The sequence below is a fragment of the Anticarsia gemmatalis genome, chromosome 7 (assembly GCF_050436995.1).
Source record: "Anticarsia gemmatalis isolate Benzon Research Colony breed Stoneville strain chromosome 7, ilAntGemm2 primary, whole genome shotgun sequence".
NCBI lineage: Eukaryota > Metazoa > Arthropoda > Insecta > Lepidoptera > Erebidae > Anticarsia > Anticarsia gemmatalis.
The window spans coordinates 10,865,966-10,890,366 of NC_134751.1; the positions used below are offsets into that span (position 1 = coordinate 10,865,966).

At 36.4% G+C, this 24,401-nt stretch overlaps 1 protein-coding gene across 1 annotated transcript in view; it reads right to left on the bottom strand.

Moving 5' to 3' along the window:
• Positions 1-24,401, bottom strand: part of LOC142973997 (CD151 antigen-like) — a 145,575-nt gene that overhangs the window by 75,083 nt on the left and 46,091 nt on the right. Inside the window, exon 2 of the mRNA XM_076116054.1 lies at positions 12,601-12,661. The gene's annotated coding sequence lies outside the window, so the exon portion shown is untranslated. The remainder of the gene's footprint in view (positions 1-12,600; positions 12,662-24,401) is intronic.

Consider the following 24,401-nt stretch of genomic DNA (forward strand, 5'->3'; position numbering starts at 1 on the left):
ACAAATAAGACATACATAGATTATATCGGTGATGTCTTGCAAAAAGGTCAGGTGCAAATACTATGCACCTAACCGGCGGTCCTGTATGAGAAAATGTATGGATGTGAATGAAGCAAAGGAAGCTTGTAAGCATCATACCAAATGGTATTTTATGGTCTTTGACAATCCCTATGGGAAGAAAGCGTGATTTTATGTGCTTATGTATGTGTCTAAACATTACTATGTGTCTACTGTTTGTACAATCATATCACTAAAATAAACAAAAGCGAACTGATTAATTAATATTAGAGTTTGGTCTAAAACACGATTTCAGCGATACCGTATCGATTTTGTGTGGTTCTCACGCGAGAAATAGAGGCAACTTGAAAAGGGTACTATGAGATATTGCCCTAATCTTTCCATGCAAATCTGTTGAGGCTTGTATAGCGTGATCGGGTAATAAATGCAGGTATCCGTCTGGCTATCCAACCTTCGTATTTACATACATTTGTATAGATGAGGCGCCAATATTGACGGCGATGCTTTAACCGTAAAGTTTAATACTTTATTGTAGCTCTTACGTTATATTCGATATTGCTTAAGCCGTTATGTTATTGAAAATCAATCAGGACACATACTTAATTCGCACATTATACATCCTTTCTACTTTTTTAAATAAAGTACAGAAACGTGGGCGTCACATTCTTCTATCTAGCCTTACAGAGATATATTCCATTTAATGATGACATTCAAATATGTGAGCTTGTTAATTCACAAAGTAGAATACGTATACGCGCTTACTCGCTTCTCATTCTTAGATCATCCATTCCCTCACGCCTCAGAAATCATTCTCACTGCCATTAACAAAGAACCTTATTACAGAATCAAATAGAATGAGTACAAAAGGAACGTTAACACTCCAGATAATCTCAGCCCTTTACAAAGTTTTTTTTTATGTGTCCTCCACTGTCTCCAGCCTCAAAAAGATGCGGAATCGGATTAAGTATTAGAATTCATTCAGCGGATACTTTTCCATTTTCAATTTAAAAAGAAAATTATCCGAGTAGCTTCCGGAGTTTGAATAATAACAAAAAACTCTGTTGTTGATTGAAAATTCAACGAAGATAATTAATATTCTTAATTTAAAATGTTTTCTTAGGGAAGTTTTGAAAGCCTTTATTATACTTTTAAAAGTTCTTAAGTAATTGTTCGATCGGAGCGAGGGTTTTAGATAAAAGTTTCCCACCAGATGTTTTTAGCAGGTCATATTGTGCACGTCACTTTGTCTATGATAAATGGGCGATTCAAGCAATGTGATGCGGAGGACACGGCTGTAATTTCGTGAATGTCATTCGACTAATAGGCGTGCTGATGAATATTCATAACAGCTCGGGGTTAAAACCTTGCATGTTCATATTTCCTCTATCTTTTTGTTATATCCCTCTGGTGGTCGGACAACTTTTGTCCTAATATACCTCTGCAATACTATGGTACTGTTACTTCGTATCATATTACGCACACATGAAAGCGGGGGACCGTGTCGCCTTTTGGTGAATGAGAGAATAATCCGCTATATGTCTGTACGGATTACGACTACGCGGTTGGCTAGGTAAGGTGCGGCTAAAAAAGATATTAGGACTACCTGAAGCCCAAAAACTGGTGACATATTAATGTCGAACAATCGGCTTTACGTCAGAAGCGAGTCGTGTGTTATTAGCGCTTTTCACTCCTTCGTTTCAAAGGCTCGGGCCTGAACCGTTGAATGAATTATCATCTCTATGACACGACTTCGTAAATTGAATCAATTGTATGAAGTACCGCACAGATATTAGCGAGTTAACAATATTATCTATCTAATTGAATTCCGGAACGGGTGGATAACCGCGATTAATTAAAGCCTGACCATAATTCCAATCAGTGGATCCCATTGACCTTTATAGAAAGTAGTACAGTGAGTTAAACTAATTGTGATGTTCGTTCATTTCGTGGTTGAAACGTTTCGTTATTATGTTGATAATGGAATTTATATTGGAATATATGATGCAATTATTGGTTATGATGTTGCCAACGTTGAACATTGTTAAGTTTTTAGTCGTTGTAATCCCATTAACATTATAAATGCGGTATGGTACGGATATGGCGGTTGGTGAGGATGAATGTATTTATATTGATTACTCTTTAACGTAGTACCCACACACAACACACGCAAATTACTGGACGAATTTGGATTAATTTGGTAGATATAGTTAGTTAGCTAGATTGTTCTGTTCACGCGGACAAAGTCGCGTGCAGAAGCCACTAGCTCATAATTCTAAATGTTAAAGTGTGATGGAAGTTCTACTGCGAGAGAAGGACAGCAACTAAAGCTCTGTATACTGCAATCCCTTTCTAGTAATCAAATTACTTTCGTATGTTAAATACCGCTCTTAAATTCAACATACGCTAAGCTTTTTTGCCTAAAACTCTATGAAATCTACTGCGTATAAAACGATTAAAGTACACCTCATAGCCATAAGATTATAAAGCTTAAACATCGCTAAGGATCGTTATTATAATAACATAGAACATTAAAAGTAGACAATTTTGTAGCGATGTTTACATTTTACGAGGATACTATGATCTCATTGTACTGAGAAAATATTTACTGTGACATAGCTTGGTCTTGAACTACGTTATGATCTAATTAATCTTTAGTAAATGTAAATATTGAAGTAACACTATTATCTTAAATATATTGGAAGTAGTTTACTTTGTTAATGCGATGTTGATCTTTGTTATCTTAACGTAAATTTGATAACCTTAGGGCTAGTTTTACAGCTTATAAAAACTAGCTACTGCCCGCGATTTCTTCCGCGTGAAAGGTTTTTGTGGAATTTGCGTTAATCCGCTATGCTATTGGTGTAATAAATTTCAATTTAATCCATTCTGTAGCTTTTTGGTCTCTTCTTCTTGTCGTATGGTTAGTGGTCAACCTAGTGTCAAAGTTGTTCAAGCCGCCCAAAGGCCTTTGACGTGGCTTAACGACTGTTATCTTAATTGACAACAACCGGGACCGACTTTTTACGTGCCCTCCGAAGCACAGAGACGCTCTGTTCAAATACCACTATGCGGTCACCCATCTATGGAATGACCGCGCCAAGGTTTGCTTAACCCACAGATCGTTTACCGACCGGTGAGCGCAGCTGGCTACGGGCGCCTCGCTTTTTGGTGAAAGAGTAATAAACATACGTACATAGGTCTGTTACCACAAATTTTATTATATTTGTAGGATGTCAGATAACCTATCTGCTAATTAAATTGACAGCAAATGTACAAATGCAACTAGAAGTGGTAAAACTGGGGCGTAGTCTTATTTTTATGTTGGCTTAAATACTACAAATACTACTACTACTTAGGTACTTACTATTTGAAATACTAAGGATTAAAGTCGACTTTTTCATTTCAATGTTTCCATGAATCAAGTCGGCTGTAAAATAGGTATGTACTCGTACATAGAGTTTAATAAAATTGATATGGGAAATATTTCATTCATTTTATCATTAAAAAACTTTATTAAAAAGTTATTTGTTACAGAAAACCGACTTTATTTCAATAAAAACTTCTTATTACTTTAAATTGTTGTCTAAAATCTCCTACTCAAATTACATAGGTGCATAATTCTCTCAATGCTGACTGGTATTTGGCCTGGGCTTAGCCTGTCTAAGCTAATCGAGATCTGTCGTCAGAACTTGCGGGCTTGCACCTGCCAAGTTAAACACATTCTCGTGGCAGCCGGTCGTTTTGGCATGCCTCTTGCCTCTAAACCTACGATGTGGACGTGTAATCATGACTGGTAGAAACAAACCACCTGATTTGTGGATTTAAGTAACTGGTTTTGTGTACAACTAGGTAGTGTTTTGATGTTTTTGGTATTTAGGGATTAAAGTTGTTTGGGATGGAAGTTACAGTTAAGTACAAACATATTCAGTGAAACTACGTATAGTCAGAGGTGTTTGAAATACACCCACGTTTCGGATTCTACGATGTTAGTTTCGCGTATTAGGGGGCAACTAATTGGAAAAGACCAATGGCTTTATTCTTTACTTTCTTCGATCCGTGAATCGAACCCAAAAACCTCTATACGGTAATCGCATACAAAACCGACTGCGCCACAGAGGAAGTCAGAGAAAACTATATTCGCGAAATAAAGCTTCAGCGTCGCGTATTTTCTTCACTCGGGACTTTGTATAAAATATCACTTAAAACTATGCCAGGAATGCTAATTAAATTGACGCTTAAAAGTTAGTGATGCATACTCGAAAGCTATCAGGAGTAGAAAATCACTACTGATTGGCGAAATTAAATTTTAATTGAACGATGAGACTTTGTAGTCGGACTACGATTCCCGACTATTAATTAACCTTAAATTGCCGAAGTTTCCATGTTCAGTGAAAACAATCTAATTCACTGATTTAATTTATAGGGGAAAACAATTATATTCGTGTGCCACCTGTGGCTCTCATAAACACGCATCTAATGTTAGCCTACTAATTAGGTAATCAGATTCACATATAATTTAATTTGATCACGTTTCATTGCCCTGAACAAGTGTACCGAACTCATGTACAGATTTAAAAATATAGTTCTTATAGCATAAACTTGGAACTTTCGTATAATATGTAAAAGACATACATAAATCAGTTTTGACATTGTTTATTGTAATTCAATGAATGTGGATTTCCATTTACAAAATAAGACTGGATTTATTTTCTCATTGTATTACCTTAAATTTTTATCCCAAATTTACCCTTTTTTATTTTCGTATTTATTATCCTCTTCCTGTCGATTTACGTCAAGCGCAGTGATGGAATATTTACAACAAATGTGAAACAGGATAAAGAATAAAATCCCACTGAGGTTTATTTTGATGCCGTGTCCCATAAACTTCTTTGGATAAATTGATCCAACATCTATTTGTGAATCTTGACATCTGAGTGATTTCCAAATGGAAGACTCGGAGCTAATCCTCGAAGGTATTATACTGACTTATACCGTCGAGATTCGCAGGGTGCCTCCAATAATTCCGTACATTTTGATACAATGTAATATTTACAATCCTTTGATCCCTTTCATATTATTTATAAGAGAAATAGTTAAGGTTGAGCGCGAACGATAACCAGGTCAGAGCAAAAGCGTTTTATTTCTCTGAGGATATCAAGCTTTGAAAGTGAAATATGAGAACTCAGTTAATGAAATCAAAATTGGATCTTTCTACACTATTGCGGTTTCTGAGAGTTGTAATCGACTTTGTTTGATATTTTTATATAAATAGTAAAATAATTCCCAATCGTGTAGTCCGAGCTTTCCTCTTCAACGTTTATACACATTTCCAAAATAAACACGTAGATCCAGTGGAGACTGTTGATGAAGACGAAGAGGCTCTCCCATGTGACTTGAAACACAATAAACCAATAAACGACAAAAACAAAACTGTCCAGGGTTGTAGCAATGGTATAAAATGGCAGTAGACATACCGATATTTGTTTCAGAAAAACAAGAAAAAAAGAAAAGGCTCTTGTGGCTTATAAATCTCGGCAAGTAAGATAACATGAAACAAATAGTAGCTTGTGTCACGCGGGATTGTTTTACAGTCAGAAAATGGGCATGTTTATGTTACGGAATTACTATAAATATTGGTCGAACTAGGGACGATGAATTTAGATGAGTTTTGTCGCGAGCCGTATTGATAGCTAGCTATCAATACGGCTCGCGGCTAGGTACCGGTCTTGATTACATTACTGGACTTGAGAGATTCGATACTACATTCAATGAAAAAAGTTGTTAACCTTTATGTACGTACGGCTACAAATTAAATTTAACTTTACGTACAGCCTATTATAACTAACAGCCGTTATGACTATTTATGCAAACCATATTTTTCTTGGCCCGAACGCGACACCGGAAGCATTAAATCTATTAAAATAGAATTATAGACTTTCTCTCCATTACTTTTTTCAACATTTTACGAACTTCAGTTTTTATCTGACTATAAAAGCCCCTCGTATATTTTGTCCTTAGGTTTTCTAAGAACAAGTCACATAAATTTTGTGTTCGTGAAAAATCTATAAATTATTTATAGCCCTCCACTGTCTCGAGCGAGTGATATAATATCAAACGTCTTTACTAACATTAAATAAAAATTGACTTGAAAAAATGTGTGTATATTTAGAAGCTTTTGCTGTGGTAATTGAAACCGCACCAGTCTAGACAATATTTAGAAATAAATAAGTAAAGAGAGAAAACAACATCAGAAAAACAACATGTCAACAAACCCTGACACAAAAATTACAAATACATTTGTGAACCTCTGTTATGACCAAAGTATCGAGTTGTAATTTTTCGTTCAGACTTTTCCTTAAATGATTTGAATAAATCTGCTTTGATATGTCAATCATAAAAAATAATGACAAATTGAATAACAGATTGGTTGTTGAGTATTTCGTCTATATTGGCGCTTATAGAATTAAATTTTACGATTTTTTTAACAAGCGGATATGGTTCAGAAGGGAGGAACGAGGGTAAACAATAGCTTTGTGAGCCTTATGAATAGTCGCCGAGTGTTGAAAGAATAATTGGCTCTTTTGTTGTTGCCGCGGACGTACCTATTCATCAATACGTATACGTGTTTCAATCTCTGCACGCTTTTGTTTTAATTTATCCCGTTCGAATATTAATCTGGATAAACCGTGGGGAATTTTCGACTGCACCTATTGTAAGAGCGTTTGGTTTAAACGTTTTAACGATCGCCGATTCCGTATTGTTTGTTTACAGAATGGCATATCAAAATAATCACCTCTGATAGAGTATTATGACTCAAATGTAATTTATTATACCAATCAGCCGCTGACTGTAAAATTAATTTGCTTTGGCGTATAGTGAGGGTATGTTTGGTAATATATTTAATGACAAATAAATATTAACATAGCTACAAACATACGCTTCTCTGAATATGTAGGTATGTACTTAATATTTCGGGCATGTAAAAGGAAAATACGGGTATCCGAAAGGAAAAATAAAAAACATATTGTATGCTAGTTCGGGATAGGTTCTTAAATAAGAGACAAGTATTTGGACGTAGCGTGCGCATAAAATTTTACTGTCAGCAGACGGCATAAATACACATTACGCGCAAGTTCGTGGGCCGAACTGGAGGAACCTTTAACCTTTAGTAGGAGCGACAGGGACCGTGAGGTGCCAAGTCTATTCGGCAGGATGTCGCGTCGTATGGTGAGCGGCGGGATGTGCTCGGTTTACGGCCCGTCTCGACCTAACAAGATTCCAGTCGCTCGTTACACCAATTTATTACACCCTTGGAAGGGATTTATACTTTTTGTGGTAGTTTTGTCGGCTACGCTGTCCGTAGCACGCGCGGCGGATTCCTAACGTATTATCTACGAGAGTGGCTCATTTTGTATCTGGCAGATGTGGGCGGCGGCTGCGGCTGATGTCTTGGCAGGCTCGGCTTTTGGGCCGACAACGATCTTAGTTAAACGGGTTCAACTAAAAAGCGATGACGTCACGATGTGTAAATTAAGTCGAGTGTTTAGCTCGTGTTGTTGTGTTCTATTGTTGTAGGTAAACAGAAAGTGTTGACTTGTAATTGAAATACTTGGAAACTAAAGTTAGTTTGAATGTGTTTTGTCTTCTTGTTGTTTTCAAACAGAATAAGGCGAACAGATTTCGTTATACGAAAGTTTTTACTTCTAAGTAATTCTGAAACTCTGACTTTTTGAATTTAAATATATTTACGGTTCTAAACCAAATACTAATAGTCACTAAAAAGATTTTCTAAAATGTTGATAGGATAATTTAATGAGGCGGTCATTGAAATTTAACACAGTCAAGCGTGTTAAAAATGGTTTGTTAAATGTGGAATAGTGAACAAAGTTGGACATCCATAAAGTACAGGGGAAAGTTTTTCAGTGGTTTTCAGGAAGTTGGCGGCGCGCCACGACGGGACTTGTCGCGCCTCGCCTTCTACAGGGATGTCATTTTAACAAAAAAGTCCTCACGAATTGTAACGAACGCAAAAATAGCACGCATTCATATTTTCGTACTGAAAAAAGCAGCTAACCGAAGTTGGCACGTAATGACATAAAATCCTTTTAAATTTTATTATTCGAAAAAAATATATAAATTAACTGCTAACGCAATAAGGTTTTATTACACGAATAACTGCGAAACATTCCAGCCGGGTCCTTCAGAAAAGAAAGTAATGTTCGCACGTATTTTTTCATCTCTGCGAAGAAGAATATAATAAGTAATTCTGTATGCACGACTTGTTTTGGCGGCATCTGCTGCGAAACAGATTGAGTAATTAGCATAATCCGTACATTTTTGATACATAGCTTCGGCAAGCTTACTTGGGAGAAAGTAGAGCGCAGGGTTTTGTGACAACCCTACAGTGACAAGGCGATATCCACACTGAAGACGTCACTTTTATGTGCCTCTCATGGAATACGAATAAGGATTTATTCAGCTCGCGATAAACCAAATTAATTATAACAGTAAATGCTTTATAGGGTTATCTGAGGAAACGCTTTTCGTATCGAATTATCTTATCCATTTACAGTTATTGATGTATCGATGTGGTGTTATTATATTTTGCTTTATTTTTGTTCTTTGTGGAAATCACGGCAGTGTAATAAAATGTAGAGTTTTTATTTTTTACAGCCTGAAGGGTCGTCGGCAACAGATAAAATTAACTGCTGTGAGTTAAATAAATATAATAAAGGTTTGAGGTTGCTATTGTGGGGTAAAAAAAACCTCGTTCCCTCCGGAAAGTCTCCACATGACGCCGCTTGCCTTTGTCTCGCCCCTTTGTGCCGCCAACCATTTGGATGCATTGTACTTGTGTGTTTACTCTATAGAAAAAGGTATATGAATATTTTTTATAGCTTTTTCCTTAACTCATATTATATAATAATATGGGCAGTTTAAGGTTCTTATTGACTGTGTAATGTTAAATCGCAGTTGTAAAATTTTACGTAGTACGTTATACATCCGCATATAGACGTATCTTATATTGAAACATAACATTTATTATTCTGAATGTGGGTCGTTTCCTGCAAAAATAATAACTTAGTCTTTATTATTAAATATATTCTCGTAATATTTCGTTACAAGTTAAGTTCTTTCGGAAAGTAAAGCCTTTATTTATTTTGGAAGAAACGGTTACAATAGGACCTGAATTCGAGTATTGTTTTAAGAATTTCGTAGATATGGCCGGGGTCGGTTGTTATAACATGAATAAATACCCTTTACCCTCCGCAAGAGTTGCTCTCCAATACTTAATTTAATTTACTCTATAACAGAGAAAATAATAGAAGAGTTTTGATACGATTGTTCCAGAACTGTATTGATCTTAAGCATGATAATAAAATATTATTCGGAACAAAATAAAGCGATTAATAGGTCGATGGTAAAGGTCAAGGAAGCAATTGCTCTTGGTATAGATATTTATCGTAATCGTTACAAAACACAATGTCACCGAAGAAGTTTTGTCCTATCAATAATTAAGACTTAGAATGTAATTTTGGTTTGTTTTATTATTCATCAATAGTAAAAAAAAACAATATTTCACAATAAAAAAAATCGATGACCTGTCGACAAAGTGCAACAAATAAATGCACATATAAACAAGTAAACGTCAAAATGTGCGATTCACTTTTATTACTTAAACGACATATTGCCGTTTCCACAACGGGCCCACTGGATAACAAACCAACGTGTTGTACAGTCACGTACAACTTGGAAAACCACAAAATTCATGTTAAAATATAACGTGCAGGGTGAACGCCGTGAACATCATCATTTGTCATCCGATCTATATGTGTGTGACAAAACGGCAGCTGGCTTTACGTAACTTTGTTATGTAACGCCACTGATGTCGTATTTCCTTCACCGAAACGAGTTTCAAAAAGGTAACTTTCAGGAAAAGACACCGAAGAATCCTCAGCGTGAATACGTCGACTTTCGTTTTACCGGAAATTAGGGTCTCCATACTGTAGATTGCTCAAAGCGATAACAAGCGAAAGGTTACTGCGAGTTGAATCGAATGAGGTTGAAAATAATTTACGTAGAAGGCGCTCTCGATGTTTTTGTTATTTTTTTCTTAAAAGGAAAAAGAATTGCTTTTATCCTTTGTCGACTGGGCAGATGTTGTAAAGCTTTCAAAAAGGTTTCAGGTTGGATCGTCGCTATTAATATGTTAACCTACTTTAATGGCATTTCCCGACGGCGAGACAGCCATAGTCTATGTATATTTTTTATATAATGCTTAAATATTTGGTTCATATAATGCTTAAATGTTGCCATCGCCATCAATAGCTGATTTTCATCATTAAAATTTAATTTCCATTATTTGTTTGTTACATTTTATCATTTACGGCTTAAAAGACAAACCCATTTGGGCAAATGGAATGCCTAGCGTTGAGTTCCTTTTAACGTCGAGTCTCCTTTTACATTTTATGCTTTTAAATTGCATTATGTTACGAACAATTTCGTGCTGCACACTTTTGCTCGTTAAGCGGTAATTTGTTTTTAAATTGTTTCCATAATATGTGGTTACCAATTATAGAATAAATACTGATACTACAATTCGAAAAAGAAATTCCTTTTTCCAAATATTGGATAGCTTATCCACTATTTATTTCATATTTCATATGTAGGTATTGCCCCGAAATAACACAGCAATCTGTTTTCCATAAATAACGTAATTAAGAATCACTGTCACTTGGATCTGTTTCATGTGAGTTTATGTTGTAAGCAAAACTAATTATAATTAGCGAGGCAAAGAAGTAAACAGTTCTTTATAACTAAATAACATACGGCTCCCGGGTAAATTGGCGGCCTATGTTAATCAGAATACAGAGTGGGCAGTAGGCATAGATACAAAACAATATCCAAGAATTACTTACATACTCTTTTGCTTCCTCGCAAGTCAAAGTACCAACTATAATAAGGAAAAATGAACAGAAAAAAATACGACAGCAGATTTCCTGGAAGTTAAGTGGGCATTATTCTGATGACTCCGTATCTATTATTGATGGCCATAACTCAGCAGGATAGCGAACAAACAATGAAATAGTAGAGCCAAACTAAACAAACACTCATATTTTTGCACAAACCAGTACTTCGTTTTTGTATGAAAATAGATGAATGATGTTTTTTACGACAAAATTAACGAGAAGACAGGAAAGATTAATGAGATCATCTGGAGTGGAATAGGCTCCGCCGCTTGCTTCCGGCACTTCACACAATATACAAAGTAGATTACTGCCGCCGTGTGTTTTCATTCAACGCGCTGCAAATGTACCGACGTAATCGTTTACAGTGCAACGATGCCGAGGAAAAACTCTTCGTGAATAAACTCACGAGGTCTTTTGTTTGGATTTAATTTCACTCCTTTTAATTTTTAGGAGGCTAATTAGAGAATCTCTTGTACAGTGATTTCGGCCTAAACTACTCTGAACTTTTTATTTTTTCGTTTTCATTATAGTACAGTTCTAATTCACCTACCGAAGCGCCGTTAACACGCTTTACTTCAAATTAATTTCGTCGAAATTTTTCAACTTTCTGAGTTCTCTCTTTCCGCTTCGGGGATTATAAGTCATCTTTTTTTGTGAAAGTACAGAAAGCAACTTTTTTTCACAATGCCCTGCTGCAACGTCAAACTTTTATTAAACGTTTTACGGACCCACAAGTTGAGGTCCCTTTAGGAGTAGCTAAATATAATTTATGTCTGTCTCCGGATCCGTTTATTGTTTATATTCTACTTGCTTTTGCCCGTGACTCCGTCCGCGAGGTTTAGTGATTTAGGACAAAATTTTCATACAAATAATCATCTCCTCTTCTTACCCATTTTTCTGTTTTTTTCTCGACAACAAGTATCCTTTATTCTTTCCCAAGGTCTCCCTGTGTACCAAATTTTATTAAAATCGGTTCAGTTTTTCAGACGTAAAAGGACGTCATTTTGTTTGGTACCTACCTAAGAACATTTATTCGTATAACTGAAATCATATCGATAGCCGGCTACCTATTCCCAGTGAAGGACGATAGCGGTCAGCAGTGAGCTGTTCATTAGTGGTCCGTTTGATAATGTTTGGCAAAAACATAATATTAATTAAAATCCAAAACAATGGTAAGGAAGCTAATTAATGTATTTATTATTGATGCGTGTTTCAGTTATTTTTAAAGTTTTGAACAATAAAATTGTTTTTGCCAGCATCAAGCAATAGTTTGCGAAACGAATTCATGTTAAAGGTCGCATCGTTTTTAAAAGTAATTAAATAAAAAGTTATAGCAATGCTTTCAGAATAATAGTGGTCTATATTTTAAAAATAATGCTCCATTATTTATCCAAACCTCATCATGCCTTGCCCTCATTATATCCAACAAATTGGGTTCGGCCTCTAGTATAACTATACGGCTGGATATTTTTCCGAATATTTCACCCTAAGCCTTTTGTAAGCTAAAGGGATATTTGTAAGTTTAAGAATAGATCATTTCAACTTAAAAGTGTTCGCTAATGATCGTCGTTCGTGTTCATGAATGGTAAAGATGTTCAAAGGATAATCTTACCTTTTCTATTTTAGTGATTGTTCTGCAACTGATGTTTGGTTGGAGATCTGTGTGACAAGACCTGAAAAAAATAAATGTTTTATGAATAAGGATACTCCGTAACTTATAAGATTTTTAATGTGGTGTGTTATGTTATGACTGATATAAGATATGTTACGTCAGCCTCGACTTAACACGTGTACCGACGTATAGTTATTGTTTTTTTCTTTAGCACGTAGTATCTTGTGTAGAATATTGCGCGCTTCAAAATTTTTGCCTCTTTCGATAGCAGGAAATATACCTACTTCGACGATTATTTAATCTTCTGAAAGTCAGCATTTTTTAGGAACGTGTTCCAATTAAAAAGGATTTGCTTGAACGTTCACAACGTAACGGCAATTTATTACAATCACCATTTCGCCTGCCAAGGTTGCTTTTATGGCAATATTCTTACATCGTTCATTGTTATTAAACACCCCATTCTTTTTCTCCTAAAAGTTCTCTCAATTAAGTAAACGAGTGTTACAAAGAAGGTTACGTGTCGAACGCCTTCCAAGATATTATAAATGTTGCGACCGGAGATGCGAGGAAAATATCCTTTTCTATTTTCATACAAAATACTACGCTTTCTACTTGAGTGGCAATAACTTTCTATATTTCCATTAGTAAAGTGTGCGATGGCTGATTCGATGGGGTTGAAAACTTAATTTGCTTTGAGTGCGGCCATCATTTATAAACTTGGGCTATTGCCGGCGCCCGCGACACTAATAGACTGTCCACAACAGTTTAAGTAACTTTGACCAACACAAATCACGTGTAATGTTAATGCTTTTGAGTTCTTTCACGAAATATAGCATTATTATATCATCGGTTTATTGTTCGGTTTTTATACTTTATGGTGAAGCATAAGCTGCGATAATAAAGTCGACCAGAAAAGGCTTTTCGAACCCAATTTAGGGGGTCCCACGAACGATACGCTAAATTGTTTGTTGATCGATTAATTTATTTGTTAAGGATAACTCGAAAATAAGGGCACATTTTTATTATTTTTTGTTCATTTTCTCGTAAACACATCACTTAAGGTAAGTACATGTAATTTAGATACAGACACTAAAAGAGTCGGAGTTCTAAACCTTTCTTACAGTTATTATAACACTCTATAAAGAAATTTGTACGTGGTCTATAAATCAGTTATCAAGTTGTATGTGTAGTGAGTGTGTTTAGTTTCAGTTATTAAAAACATGTTCGTTAAAAACAAACCTACTCGTGGTTATTTTTAACCACATACCAAAACAGCATACCTATTTGTTTTACTAACACGAGTATAAAACTTGCGATAACATCCAGTTCCTGCTATGAAGCTTACAAATATGGGATCACTACTTCTGCTAACTATTTCAATACGTTGTAAAACCGATGGTATCGGAAACAAGAATCATAGCTTTCAAAAGAGAATAAAATGAAGCGTTGAAATTATTCAACAATGATTTCTGTAATTGGAACTATTGCTAGCGCGATTCTCGACCACCAGCTAGCTATAGAGGACATGGAAATCTGATCAGCGCCTCTAGCGGGCGTTGAAGGAACTATTTTTGCAGAGCATTTCAAATCTTAAGCTTTCGATACTTGATAGTACCGACTGTAGAGAATCGCGCTACTAAATTTTAATCATTACATTTACAAAATATGTATGCTTACAGATTATTAACGCAGACAGTACCAAAACCTGCTCTAGATGGAGGTACAACAACTTGTTACAATTATTATTGATTGTGCGATATCAATCTTGCTTGTATTCAGATCAACCGTAGAAATTATGATGAACGCAACGATTAATATTAGTGAGGATTGTTTATGTCTGTTTATAAATTATAAATACGATTAGACTCTGCCACCTGTTGTGGGAAATGGACTGATATTTCAAGTTGATGAGACTATAATAAAATATTATAATATGAAAACTTTCGCATTAATATATTAACTGTGTGTAAAATAGTATATATAGCATTTAATGTCAAATAATATATATGTTTTAACAGCACAACTATTAGATCAATACAAAACTAAATATCGGTAGTATAAGGCTAACGCGTTTTCAATTTAGTAATAATTAAAAACTGGCAATTAGGTATTTGAGTATGAAAAAACCGATCGTTAGCGAGTAGGAGTAGACATTATATTCTGAAATTTTTAACTTACTTCGTTCATTCTCATAGAATATAGAATTTAAAAATAGTTGCTCTTATCTTATTGCTGGGTTCAAGAGGTTCAGATATAAGCCCACACGCGCTATTGTCGGCTGATTGATGAAAACAAAGAGAGCACTAGCGGCGTTCTTTCATTATTATTCTTAATAGGTATCAAAGGTTCGAGTGTACACAGTGCAATATAATATTTTCGGCCACTTTTTAAATTTGGTTCAGACGGTTCTAAAGTTTTCGAAAATGCTTTCACTTTCGACAGTAAGGACCGTCTAAATCGTACCAAATGTATTTTAAAGCACACGAGTCAATCTCTCCACTTCGTTCGACATCGAATCGCTCCAATAATGTGCATGAAAAATGTTCCAAAAGGAGTGATAGCCTTTGCGATAACAGTTAGCACGTTACAGATTTCAGTAGACTCTACACGTAAGTAAACTCGATAACGGGCTGTATAAAAGATTGGCCCTGTGATGTGAATGGATATGTGGCGCCTCGTGGCCCTCGGGAGGCACCCCGCGCCGCTTCATCCATGTTTTATAACACTATCTGCTCCTCAGATTATTTCACAATGGATCCACGCGCCTCTACATTGTTTCTTTATCCTAAGTTTACGGTACACCGGAGAAATATGTTTTATGATTTTATTTTGTGGAAATTTTGCGGCGAATACATCGCATGTAAGAGATAAGTGAAACATGGTTACTTAATAGAGTCATATGAAACTATAGTGTAAAGTTAGCCTTGTCTCTAAACTGACTTTATGAGTGAAAATCTTTTAAAGCTGACACACGCTGCAACAAATTGAATCTTGTAGTGCACGAGCGGAATTTCATAAACTATAATATCCAGCTCATGGGTAAATTGGAAATAAATGAAAAATTTAATAAATGGGCTGCTGGGATCTTAAGCAATAAGTTATCCGGTAGGTAGCTATTTATCACATGATCGCATAAGGCAATAAAGCTTCAATAAAGTCACAGTTTAGCGACAATATTTTGGCGCGGCGCCAAACGTAACAATTTAGTTTGTGCGCATCCTTATAGCTATTTATAAGCGATGATACACTAAGTTAGTCCGAAAAAAAAAACATAGGATACTTGTTAACAATGTCCCTAGAGATTTAGAATTTATTAACTTAGAAAACGAGGCCTGGTATAATTAAGCCTCGTATCCACTAGGCAACATTTGACGCGCGACATGTTGCTCAACATGTTTCGCAACTTGTTGAATGTTGACGCGGAACATTTGTTTAACAACGTTGTCTGTCCACACATTCTTCAGTCGTCGACAACATGTCGCCAGAGGAACTTGTGTTGATTTCAGCGGCAGTGGTTATAATTTTATCGAAATCAAAAAGAAGATTGTTGTGCGTCACGTCTCCACTCGACAACAATTGATGCTCAACTAACGATGCACTTTAAACAAACAACAAGCCGCGCGTCACGTTGCGCGGTAGCTGGCAACGTCGCGCGCTGTTGTGCAGCGTTGCCGTACATGTTGAGATTCACGTGTCGCGCGCCAAATGTTGCCTAGTGGATACGAGGCTTTAACAGTCTTATTTTAACCCTTTAAATGTCAATGATTATTGCTCAATCTTGCTGCTGTAATTTCCTTATTTTTGTTTCTTTTCGCGTCACAGAAAACGTATATTTGTACAGGCTGAATGAAAAAATAAACAAACAAAAAGCTAAGAGAAACAAGGTCGGCCTCAGTGAAACGTTAGCCAAATTGTAAGCGGGTCGGATAGGCGTTTGTGGTAACCTTTGATTAGATCGCGATTACCATACGATGAGAACGCACGTGTACATTTAATTACCAAAAGGTCCTATTTATAAATGCTTTGATATTTAAATTGCTTGAATACGTAATATAAAGTAAACAAACATTGGTATCTTAGACGCTTCAGTATTAAATTGTAATAGCTTTATGAACAATTTTATGATTTTATTTCAGTTGAATTTGAAGGGTTTTAGGTGCTGTTATAAAGTTTCTTATAATGACAGAATTGTTACCATCTGCTGGCAGTTTCCTCCGCATGGAATAATTATGTATTCCCGTCCAATACGATTTTGTTAAACTTCTTAGTGTCTATCGCTGGAGCTTCTATTAGCACAGGTGATTGATGATTTATGATGCATCTATAACCTACCCAAAGGACCTACTTTAGGGTAACTTATAGATGCATCACACACAAAATCATTGTTTCTTATAGATTTTGTGTTGCGTCACAGTACCGACTGTTATGGTACCTATACTGTGAAGTGATGTTTCATTAGGTTTTTTTACCAATAATATTTTATAATTATTAAAACTAATTGGTACTACAAACTATTTCCATTAGCAAATTAGTTATATTGTAGTTGTAAATAACTGAACCTAAAACAACATTCCTGTTAAATTTGTACCTAAGTCTAATTAAAAGTCATGTATGATCCGTTGGCCGGACCCTTTTCAATATAACGTAACGACCTTCATGTGGGTAGACCACAAACAAAATATATATTTTTCGAGGCACCGCTCACGCTCCAGAGGTGCTTTTCACAGAAAGTCAAATGTTTACTTTCACTAAACTTTATTATTAATACCTAACATAACTACGTGGGTTTACCTATCGAATCTAACTCAACACAAATTAAAATATCCATTACAGTTCGTAAATTCCTTGAAAATAACTTGGAGTAGGTGGCAATTTTATAATATAAAATATCTTTGTGAAGGCTTCCGAGGCTCAAAGTGAAATTAATAAGGTCGGTAGCCGGGAGAGTAGGAATACCCGAAAAAGTTAATTAAGTAAGTACCTTTATTAAAGGCGTTGTTATGAAACTTTGGATTTTTGTGCGAATGCTTGACGTCATTCTATTCCCTATTTATTTCTATTACCTGCCGCTTTGTCACGACTTAATTTCTTTCACAACATCCATTTAAATTCTTATTTACGTAAAACGCGATATCGAAATTGTGATCAAATTATCATCGGTACGATGATCCTTACGAATCATTATTTTAACAGGAATAGAGAGCTTAAAATTATCACAACGTGGAAAAATAACTTAGAACGTAGTTAACATTTTTAGACAATAACCAAAGTTTGGTTATTATAACAACAACATCGTGACTCAATACCTAGTTAATAAAATAATTGATATTGAGGTTAAATAAACAATAAGGTTTGCAAAAAATATCGAAAGCCTGTATTTGGTTTAGAATATCCCGTATATTTATTTATACAAGGGGTATTGTGTTATAACCCAAGTGATTGGGTTGTTGAGGTTTAATAGGCAGTCGCTCCATGTAAAATATCGGTATTCTGCTGCATCCGGAGAGAATGCAAGCTGACTCCAACGTAGAAGAAAGGCAAGACTGAAGATGTAGATCCTGCATATTTATTGTTGTAAAATTGAATGTAATGCTTAAGCTTTGAGTAGCATTATGCTCTAAATCTATCCTATAAATTACCTTCTAGTAATAATGTTAGCGAACAACGTGATTTGATACAGTCTGATCTAAAATATGTATGAGAGTATAACCCGTGTGTTACGACGCGGAGTCGTAGACTGTACTTTCCATCAAGACATAATCCCTCTGTGTTTCGGGCTACAGAAAATGTAGAGCACTAGATAGATGAGTTCTCGAAGTAGTTATGTACTTGAAACTTCGCGGTATATTGTAAATTGATCGTGAAATAATAATTTTAGCAAAATATTATGTAGGTCTATATTTATATACTTAGTTAGGTATTTTTGAAAAAGGTGTGGAGGAACGAGGTGATCGTGTTCCTCCAACACAAAGGGAGGATCCTCCGACCAGGCGAGGTGATCGTGCCTGGCGGGCCTAGGCTGCCCGACTGTTGTAGTCGGGAACTTGTATATATAGTCAGTTGCAGTGCAAACTTCGATAGCGCGATTCAGGACTTGTGACGTCAGTCACACTGCGCGTGGTGGTTGGTTGCGCGCTGGTCCCGGTAGATGTCGCTGTATGTAGCGAGCCGCTACATCACTCCCCCTCAGACCGTAGGTCGATCTTCTCTTCATGTCAGTCAGTCTCTCCAGTGCCATGCATTAATGAGTTCCAGTGAGTCGGAACTCGAATTCCGCTAGTCCCAGTGAGTGGGAACTGTATGCCGCTAGTCCCAGTGAGTCGGAACTGTATGCCGCAAGTCCCAGTGCGACGGAACTGTATGCCGCTAACTCCAGTGAGTCGGAGAGGTGCGGTGTGCGGTGTGCGGTGTGCGGTGAAGTGTCCCCAGTGAGTCGGGGCGAGGTGCTTGTTGTCTGCGGTGAGTCGAGACGAAGCGTTGCGGTGCCCTGGGTGCGTCAGAGTAGCGTGACGATGATGCCCAGGTTGGATGCCGCTGAGGCCGTAGGGTAAGCCAGTCATGTGCGTGAGCGACATGTTCGTGGAGTGCCCTGGTGTGGCCGAAGATGCTGGCTGGAGTTGTACGACTGCTGCTGTAGGAGTGAGGAGTGATGAGGGTGTGAAGGTTTGCTGCTGCTGGTCTGCTCTTCGTGAAGGCTGCTTCCAATCACGTCGGGGTCACCACTGTGGAGGAACGAGGTGATCGTGTTCCTCCAACACAAAGGGAGGATCCTCCGACCAGGCGAGGTGATCGTGCCTGGCGGGCCTAGGCTGCCCGACTGTTGTAGTCGGGAACTTGTATATATAGTCAGTTGCAGTGCAAACTTCGATAGCGCGATTCAGGACTTGTGACGTCAGTCACACTGCGCGTGGTGGTTGGTTGCGCGCTGGTCCCGGTAGATGTCGCTGTATGTAGCGAGCCGCTACAAAGGCATCTTCTTTATACTTTCGTACTAAATTAACACCTATTCATGGCTCGTGCAAATGTTTGTTTCTTGAAGAATCGAACTGCACACCCTCAGCACTCGTCAGTACTCTCTACTAAGTTGTTGGACTATAGGTGTGCGTTCGTTTAAACATCGGCAGCCGTTTAACATCAAGGTATTTAAACTCAGTTTGAATGATTAAACATATTCTAGATCTGTATGTTAGGTATGCAGTGAAATAAGCTATGCACTCCGAACTCCCTAATGAATACTTGGAATATAATGAACGTCATATGAGTCTGTGAACATAATTATTCCCTATTAAATTCATAGCTTATGTCTAATACTAGATAATAGAATTAGATTAGATTAATAATTGTGTAGGTATGGGTAAGGCAAAATGATAATGGCAAAATAAAAGACAGAAATTATAATTTACTAACTTCTGCTTGCAATTTCTTAGACTTGAAATGATTTCTTGAGGCGAAAAGTATATTAAATACAAAATACCGGTGTTCAATTTATACTAAATTCCGTTCAGAAGTTATGGTGTTATAAAGTACCGAACATGCATACAAACACCAAAACGTTTGCATTTACAATGTTAGTATTGATAAATCTGTACTATGTAATAAAAAAATACATCATTTTAAAACAAATAATATGTATATATGCTCAAACAGTTTGAAAGTAACCTCTTAACTGTTTAAGCACTGAAGTGTTGTGTTGCGATGAGCCAGCCGTAATTTAATCAGCTCGTTAAAACGTTCCAGAAAACGGTTTCCATTACTTGCAATATTTTTTCTAGTTCTTAACATCGCAAATTAATCAGAGTGCAGAGTGGATTCCGTATCGGATGGAGGAAGAGGAAGGCTCTATTCACACGGAACTGAATAGTTTCGACGTTCACAATACTGAACAATGGTCCTTTTGTACTGCGGAATTATCGACGAAGATTTGCAAAATGTATTGAGATAAGGCGTCAGCTCGTTTTGCTCTAATCTTGGAGAAAATCGCGCACACACACTCGTTCTAAAGACTTTTGTACAAAGTTAAACTGCAACTTTAGTATATTTTACAAGAATACTTTAAACTTTTTGTTTATTCTATCAAAGTAGAAGTTGGGACAAAGGCAACGAAATCATCTACAACTTTGCATAATTGCATGTTTAAGTAGTTACCCATATTATCTATGTGAATTTTAATAACATTCAACTTCTATAGCTTGGACTACACAACACTAAACATAAAAATGTGGAGATTAAAAAGGTCCTTGTCTATCTGGTATTATCTGAGAACACGTGCCTGCAGCTGAAAATAAACTGATTGTGTATGCAAGGCTGTAAATTAGGGCCTACACAGACGTTTGATGGACTACGTGGCCTAGAAACTGGACAGGCGCTGGTCGAGGGCAATCAATATTAGCTTTCATAGCGACATCATCACTCATGTGCGCTCGGTGCATTGTCGTTTACATGTCAAAGCCTTTAATTGATGACATTGACAAAAATGTCAAAAGTGAGTAGATTCGGTAGACGTGTTTGATGTGATGTATGAATTTGGATGTAGCAAAAAAGTAGCAAGTGAGTAAGTATCTGAAGTTTCAGATGGCTGGAGATTTATAATTTAATTATTATTATTTATATTTATTTAAATCAATATTTTCTTGCTCTAATAGGGCACAAGGAACAAGACACAATAATTTGATGAGTATAATCGGTATTATAGGATTTACATTATTCTTATATAGAAGTAATTTAAACCGTTCGTACGTATTGACTTTCACGGTATTATACAATTTATTTCTAATTTTTGTTACATTGAGCTTCAATAATTTACATTTCTGATCAAACAAAATAGAGTCACTATAAGAGCTATCATAATGTCCGATCAGTCGGTGTCCGTCACTGTCCACAAGTCTCTTTGTATCGTGCTCTGTGGTGGACGGACAGACACTCACTTCTGTATTGTATGCCTCTGACATCTGACGACTGTCCTGCGATCCTCTGTGACCCACCTTATCTAGTATTTCAACTTTATGTTCTAAGTTAATACTAAGTTAACAAGCACGGTCGCCAGTAAAGATAGACTTTATGCTTTTAATCTAAACTGTCATCTTAATGCAACATAATAATTTAGTTTGTTCTTCATAAAAGCTGACATAAAGAGTTAATGTATCAACACATACCTCCCCCCTTAATCGCCCATACTTCCCCAAAGGGCTGCAGCTTGAATATGAATCCGGCTACTGACTATTAATGGGCTCACTAACGACCATTAGATTAATAATACAATCCTTTATCACGCCATTATAATTCACAAGGTTATTTCTTCAAACTGAATTAATATTCATTTTATTTAATCATTTTACTTATAGTTAAAATAATAATAGCACTCACGTTCAACAAAGAGATACTGAAATAATACCTAAGTAATTAGAAATGAAATTGTTTCAATCTCTTCGAACAGAATTTAAGACCTGTTTCAACATTTATTTGAGTACTCCAGAATTAAAGCCCTTGAAATATTTTCATTAAAACTGGGAGTTGTTTCTTACAACCCACAAGGAGTTAAACCATAACATCGTAAAGCCCTTTGAAAATAGACCAGTTTATTTTGACCTCCTCTGCCCTCGCGCTTGTTAATCAGTTGGAACAAAAAGGGGTACTCTGGAGTGGTTGACGGCTTCTATGTATGTTGGTTGTTAATAGTTCAGTAGCTGTTATCGCTGTGATTGAGCAAGCCAAGGCCGCGGGAGTTCGTGCTCTGAATGTAATACAAAATGCGTCTTACTGTAAACAAAACTATTATACAAAATGAAATCAAATGGCTCATTATTTATTTACTTTAAAGTATACATTATTTATAGTTTATCAAGGGTGGGCAACAAACTGTGAATGGGTTTTGTACAACGCAGTGTACAGATCAATTATGAAACATGTTTCGGCACATAAATCGCTCTATCTGTGTAGGTTGTTAATCTAGCGAGTTTACATAGCGCTGGCCACGCTTGTCGTACGTCAATTATGTCCAATGTCCACTCTGCAGGGTAGTTCGTGTATCGGAAAAGTGGTCCCCTTGCAATCCGGTGTACCGTGTACAGACAGTTTTTGAATGGAGTTGTCCAATTGTTTCATAAATTGTACCCTTGCGTATGTCGGTAACATTCGGGATTGTTTCCAGGCCCTGTCGGATAACAAAATTATTGCCTTTGTCATAAAATAATGTCCTTCTAGCCTATATTTGGCCACAGCGGCCGGTCATTGAAACTAGCTAGGACGATGCAGGACTTTGTTTATAGTGCCCAAGTGTGTGCACGATTCACAAGTACACTCTCTATTACCTCACTCTCATAGCCCGTTGGGACGGATAACAGACACGACCAGTGAGAGGTCAGGCGTAGATTCGAAGGTTTTACGTGCTCTCCGAAGATAGGAGCTCTGCAAACCTCACCTTCCTAGCTCCTGGCGATTCACTACGCATTTCTTGCCAAAAAAATATAAACACGAAATATGAACTCGAGACCAAAGCACGGCAGTTGCATTCACTGTAGCCTGCGCCACAGGGCCTGTTAAACTTATAAAATAATGTGTATCTTTCATAGAATGTGGCTAATCTTTGAATAATAATGGTATTTCAATATGCATAGTCAGTATATCCTTTACTTAAATTTGATCTATGTATATCAACAGCATGTACTGCTATAAATCAATCTCCAAGCATTTCTGTTTCAACTGTAACAGATAATGCATATTATCTTCGTTAGCTTTTACTTGGTACTGCTTCGGTCTAGTTGAAGCGAGGCTTGCGGTCTTAGTCTAACGGATGCGCCGGAGCTAGCTTAAATTATTTAATATTACCTCAGTAAGATAGACAAGGGTTTAAGGCGGGTATTAGGCTAATCATTCTACGTAAATGTTCGTGTGATAGTTAGCTATGTGTCTGGTTAAAGATTAATCAACGACGGAGGCTTTGCATGCGAGGTAATGTAGAGTTTTTGGAGTATTTTATAAAATATGTAAAGTTATATCGAAATGGTTACATTTCGATATAACGCTGTAATACAAAATACAGTATTTTCACAATCTTTGCACTTAAGTATGTCAATATTATTGTTCTTACATTTAAAAGTTTTGATTGGAGTCGAATGGAATATTAATATTATGTCTATCAATTCAACAATAATAGACTATGTATTAATTGGAATCAATTATATCTAACTTCGTAGAGTTCCTTGTATGCAAGGTTTCTAGCTTGAAGAGGTATACAAAAATCTGATTCTAGTGCATAAATTATCTGTAGGCTTAAACAGGCGATGGTGGTCTGAATAAAACAACTATTATAGAAAAACATGGAATAATGGACTATAATCTAGATAAATAAATAGTGCATACCAAGGCTTTCTGCTAGATTGTCGGACTATAGTTCGTGTGTACATATTCTTGAAAGTTAAATTGAAGTCGGTTACGTTATAAGTGCGTACAAACTTTAGAGTTCAATCAATCACATTATTGACTTGTTAAACACAATAAGGCTACGATTACAAGTCAATATAACTTCGACAGTTAATGTAAACTGAACTCGTTTGAAACTTATATCAATACAAAGATAAACTTTTTGTCTAATATTACTTTAAGATTGTCGGGATTGTTTACATTGCTTACTCAGAATTGAGTACTGTATTAAACGTTTCGAGATTCCACATTATTAAAGAAAGTTTTGCAAGTAAATGGAAAGAGTTGTTAAGTTCAAATTGTTGCTTAGGAGCAGAGTTCAACAACCTTATATTTCAAATAACCAAATCAATCAAGCAGAATCATCAGAAATGTTTGAGATA